This window comes from Ciconia boyciana, chromosome 9 (assembly GCF_034638445.1).
Source record: "Ciconia boyciana chromosome 9, ASM3463844v1, whole genome shotgun sequence".
Lineage (NCBI taxonomy): Eukaryota > Metazoa > Chordata > Aves > Ciconiiformes > Ciconiidae > Ciconia > Ciconia boyciana.
In genome coordinates this window covers 44,110,751-44,116,585 of record NC_132942.1, presented here as the reverse complement: position 1 = coordinate 44,116,585, position 5,835 = coordinate 44,110,751, and the positions used below count along the sequence as shown (strand labels likewise).

Sequence of the window (5,835 nt, the reverse complement as noted above, 5' to 3'; positions counted from 1 at the left end):
TGGCATGTCAGATTGTTTTTCACGTGGTTATCTTAATCATAAAGCTGTGCTTTCCATTCAAACAGCACAGAAAAAAGCTGGCTGTGACATATCACCAAGATCTGGTTTTTGCCTTCCTGTGTGACTCTTTCTTTTCTGGTAAGAGAAATGACATCACAGGTCAGAAAACTACGATGGTTATTTCTGAGAGAAAACAGTACACATTACAGTGATAGAAAACCTGTTAACGGATATTATTTTCACTGGGATTGCAGCTTGAGGTTAAAATTAAACCTCTTCTTTAAAAAACAAGTCAGTGATAGACAGATATGGGACAATCACCTATTACACCATGTCTGTAAAAACACCCTGAAAGATGTTCAGAAGTGGATGTGATGTCATCTTTTAAAAACTTAGTCATACTAGTTGCTGGAGTTTGAGTCTATCCAAACACTCAATGCAAGAGAACAGTATTGCGATAAGGTAGTGGGCTTTGCAGATGAAACACAGTCTTCTGCTGGAAGGAAAAAAAAAAGTTTTATCTACATTTCATGGTCCCTAGGTTGCTAACCATCCCTAAAGGGTCCGCTAAGTTTGGGGGGTTCACAGGGAAGAGCAAGAAAGAGGCAACTTGATATAATTGTAACCATGGAGCACGTGTCTCCCATGTCTCCTGCTCCATGCATGGCTTCTCATACCCACCACAACCAACATGATCAAACCAAAGTGCAGACCCCACTACAGCAGCTCCTTCTCCTAAAGGCTAACGCTTTAGGAGAACAGTTCTGCTCACGAGAGTGGTTAATATACCCAAGCATACCTTTTTAAGCCATTGAGAATGAACAAATATTTTCTTTTCTTTCGCAAAACCACAGGGAATCTTGCCAGGGTCATCGTTTCCTGAGGGTAAATGTTTAGCATGATAAGGGACGTACGGAGCTATCTTTACTGAGGGGCTAACAAAACCAGACTGAACTGGAGCAGAAGAACATACCAAATCCCTCCACAGTCCATTGCTCAGACTGGTAAAGCCTTGGCAAATCAAGGTGACAGCAGCAGGTACAGCGGTAAGTAGATAACCTGATCCCAGTAGCTGTCACAGCACTACCAGGAAAAGCAAATTCCAATCAGTTGTGGAAAAACCTATTCATCCATCAGGCTGGCGTCAGTAGCTTTTGTGAAGATAAAACAATTAATTTCATCAATGTCACTGTTATCAGGGCTGTGGTAGGTAAAATCAAACACTGAGGGTCAGTCCCTGTCCTTTACCTCCTCATCTGTAAAGAACTGTAAAAGTTGGACATGGGAGAACAGCGAGAAACAACCCATGTCCACTCTTGCCACAAGGCAGGTCGACTCGCTCCAACCATCTTGGGCCGACATTGGCCTCACAGGGCCTTAGACATGTCTTTGGAAATTTCACAGCTACCCCAGACAGTCTCTTCTCATGTCTCACTAGCCTGGCAGCCAGTAAGTTTTCTCTAATGTCTAAATTAAACCTTTCTCTGCTAATATGTAAGCCAGCCTCCTCACCCTACCTGCCATGAGATTACTACAAGGTCTCCCCCCTTGAGAGCAAGGCGAGTGAGCCGTGGAGACCAGGTTGATGTGCTCCTTTACGAACTGACAGAGGAAAATTGGTGCTTGAGAGCACCTGAATGAGAGCATTGTATCTAGCTTGGTGATTGCAATAAAAGCCAGGCAAGACACTCAACCCTGCTCTGCCACAGCCTGCCTTCATATTACTGTGGATATCATTTGCCTTGTAATGCTGGTGTTTCCTTCTCCATTAAAGTGAAACACTCCTCTCTTCTAAAATATTCTGAGATCCTGTGATGAAGGGGTTTGTAATGGGAACTGAGTGTTGGCTAGGTGTTAATAGAGCACTGATGATTTTTAAGTGAACTTGTATCTGCCTACCGAGGGAAAACAGGACCGACAACCGTACACAGTGGCCGGTCCTTTGCGTCCAAGAGAAAGCAACACCTGCAAACCCACTGCACGCTCCAGCTCTGGAGATGGTGTATCTCAATAACCAACCTCACGGCAGACTAAGTCTCCCTGGGTGAAATGAATGTGCTTGGACTTGTTCTTAGGTGAGCAAAAACATCGGATTAATACTGAGTCCCCCCTGGAACCACTTTCCAGAAAAGCTGGAACTGCGTTTCACCTAATTCCTGAGGATTTAAGAAGAGGGAAGGCACTACCTGCATCAGTGAAAGCTGGAGAAACCGAAATACAGAGGATTTCTTCACCTGAACAACCTCCGTTCACTTGAGTACATTGTGCTGCTTTTCTCCTCGCATCCTGAAGCCTGGCCCTGGGCTTGGTTATCCGGTTCCCACTAGCAAAAGCTCTGCACCTCCGCAGATGATGCAACGTCTCAGCAATTCTTGCACCATGGCGCGGTGGGAGCCGGCTCAGGGCCCTTCTCTGCAGAGGAGCTGACATCTGGTGGGACACGAAAGCCATTACAAGTCTTACTACATTCCAGTCTGGGTTGCATCAGACTTAGAATTTGAATAATGGGGGGGAAAAACGGTTGTGTAAGTAAGGACAGGGGATTTTAAGGTATTTTTGGCTGCTTTGCTTTTATGAGCAATATGACCTTTCCTGTCCAGAACTCACTTCTTACCCCAGGCTTTCTGAGGTTTCCTTTTCTGAGTTTTCCTTTTACTCACTTCTTTTCTACCTGGTTCACCCAATTATTTATACTTTTCTTTAGAAACGACAAAGTGGATTCAAAGATACCTGGGGTGCTGTGAATGGGGCTGAGCCCCAAGTTGTGCACCTGGACCCAATCTCTACAAAACCCTGACCCCAGGATGAGGTGAGCCAGGGACCTGGGCAATGACGTTGGCATTTAAGAGGAGTGCCTCTGCATCACCTTGGTACATAAATGAGTGGAAAAATATCTAAACACGCTCATAAATAAAATGGCAGCAGAGCAAAACAAGCCTGATGACAGGTAAGGAAAAAGTTTCAGCTGGTATCAGCCAGACTCCATCCCCAATATTGTGAACCCTACTGCCTTACACAGTGAAGATTAAGCATCTCTAAAGAAGCTTAGGTAGCCTAATTAATGCTTCACTAGCCTAATTAATGAAGATCTGGGACAGATATAAAGGCAGTCTAAGATTTCTGCTTTCTCATCGCCGTTCTGGGAACTGGCACACTGACTCGAGCAGATTGATGGGGGCCAATGTCACAGAAAGACGTGACAATAGCTGGACAGAGATTTTCTGTGCAGCTGCTGGAGCATTTTCATCAGGAGGAGCTTCAAGGCTGGGCTGGTAAATACTGCCATGGCTCAGTGACACCGTGGACACCCTACACACTTGAAATACCACCGTCAAAGCCGCTCTGATGAAATAGCGGAGGCAAAGACCAGTCCCTGCAGCAATCCGTGATGTCTGAAAAAGGACAAGCAAAAGAAGGCAGTGACACGTGCAGAAGAATTTGGCTGCTCTAAGAGGAAGTTTGCAGAGGCTGACTTGAATAGCACAAAAACATTAGTTCCTCCAAGAGTCTCGTCCTCCTGTGCTTACTCATATATGCGTGCATGCACATGTCATTGTATTAAGTTAGCAAAACCTTTATTTGAAAAGAATTTCTGGATTCTGGTGCTTATCAGCATGGTGGTAAATTGGAAAGACATGTTCAGTAAACAGTGGGAGCGGACCTTTCTCACGTGGCAGCTGTTCATGGTGAACAGCTGAAATAATTTAGCAGTCTTGCTGCTGGCTGGAAGAGAAGGTGCGTGCCCCATGAACAGGCTCCCTCGGCAGTACAAGGCAATCAGCGTCTGCTCGTCACCCTTGTAGGCAGTTTCAGCTGTTTTACACAAATCAGAAAGTATATAATTCTCCCAGTACACAGCCACCCTTAAAGTGCTGATCAGCCTTATCACTCAGCTGGATATTTTGCTACCCTGAGAAAGCTCCTCTATTCTATCTCCAAGACTAGAACCGGTGCTTGTGCGAAATGACCTTGTTTTTAGACCTAGAGCTACCTCCCACAAATGAGCCTGGCGTGACGCTGAAGAATGAAACATTACAGCAGGAAATACATATTAATGCTTCCTGCTCTGTATCTACCACACTTCTCATCCTGGCACTTTGACTGTGAGTAAATTCATTAAAAATGAAGCAAGCACAGCCAGGTTGGGCAAGCTTCACACGTGCAGAAATATGGTGTGGAGGGGCTCAGTTTGATGTTAAAACCAAACTTACTATTTTAGGTATTAGCTGTTCATTTTAGTGCTTAGATGGAAGCATCTGCATTTAAAGCCTGAGCTCAGAGAGGGGAGAGGCATGCACATTTGCTCTGCATCACTGGTGGAGACATTCTTACTTGCTGTAGATCAGTGGTGGATTCAGGTGAGAATTTATTTTACCGTGTCTGTGGTTTTTTTTACCTGCACATGTTTTCTGTATGTTAACTGGAGCGGCCATTTTCATTATTACTGGTACTGATGTTAATAATTAGTGCTGTAACATCCTTATCTAGAATATGTAAGATTGCTGCACCATTATTAATGATCAGAAATGTGACTTTCTAAACCACTGTCCTGCTCTGTCTTGCCTTTTAATTCTTTCTCTGCAGTTTTCTTTTCAAAAACACAGAAAACCCAATGAAGTCCTAGTGGAATGGCAAAAGTAAGGGCTTTCACAGATTTGCTGAGAGTTTGTGGCTTCAAGTGTGACAATTTGCTGATGGATTTAGATTGATGTCCCTTGGGATCTGTATCTGAATAAAGCCACACTTTGTACTTCCCTCCAGGGAAGTCTCTGCCTTCCTCTGCTTCCTCTGTTTTCAAGATATTACAGCACCCATTTCAAAATGGAAAATTCAGGAAGCCAATTGAATGGCCATGAGATATTATCAGCTTCTGGTTATAAATGAGCCTGAATGGAGCAAAGTACCGTCCCTGACTCACAGCAGCTGCCTGCTTGGTCCGAATCCAGTTTCAGGTGCCACATGCGTAAGCAGGGGCCGAGGGGCCTCTGCTGGCCTGTGAGCATGGCCAGGATAAGGCCCCAGGCTTTCTGATATGAGGGACTTTTTCCAAAATGAGCCTTGGCTATGCATGTGCCCTTCCTTGACCCTCAGCTGTATTTGCCTTTGGAGATGAATGACTTTGAAATGCTGTCACCAGAGCCTGGGGGTCATATTTTTTGTGGTTTTCTCCTCCTTATTTTATATGTGCAGAGGAGGAAAATTGTAGCCTGAGCCGGGAGGAGGCCAAGGGACCTGTTCTTTGACTCGTTACGTGAAGCTTTCCTGCATGAGTTATACACCACACAGCAGTTAAAGAAAATAATTTTTCCTGTGCATCCTGACGCGTCCCAGGGCACACACAGCACTCGGAGCCCTGAGTCTGCTGATCTTCTCCAACATGCTGGTGTTCCCAGGTGTTATGCAGGCGTGATTTTGTGTTTCCCTACAGCGTTCTCCTCTTGCTCTGCAGGGCCTACACCAAAATCCCACTGAGGTGGATCCCAGCATGGTTGAAGCGGTCCCCACTCAGCAGCCCCACGGTCCCTCTCTGTTTACAGGGCTTATCTTCATTCTCATCTTTCTATAAAGAGAGTGTCAGTATACTCTAACACACCAGATCTTCCTACAATTGCAATGCATTTTTGGTTGATTTAGTTACTGTGCTGTCAGCATGTCCTCCCGCTTAATCTGTATCATTAATTCCTTCCTTGCTACTGGCTTCAGAAAGCATTAACAAGGGAAAAATAAATCAAGTGTTAGAGCACAAAGAAGACTTGTGGGAAAAAGCTTTTGAGTCTTTTCTGAAGCTTTCATGCCTGTTATTCTTTACTTTGCTGATACAGCTGGATTTACCAT

At 44.8% G+C, this 5,835-nt stretch overlaps 1 long non-coding RNA gene across 1 annotated transcript; it reads left to right on the top strand.

Annotated features, from left to right (window-relative positions):
• Positions 1 to 3,245: 3,245 nt before the first annotated feature.
• On the top strand, positions 3,246 to 5,752 carry LOC140656747 (uncharacterized). Its single transcript, XR_012044148.1, has 3 exons — positions 3,246 to 4,103; positions 4,220 to 4,358; positions 5,450 to 5,752. It is a non-coding gene; the product is annotated as an uncharacterized lncRNA (long non-coding RNA).
• Positions 5,753 to 5,835: the final 83 nt, after the last annotated feature.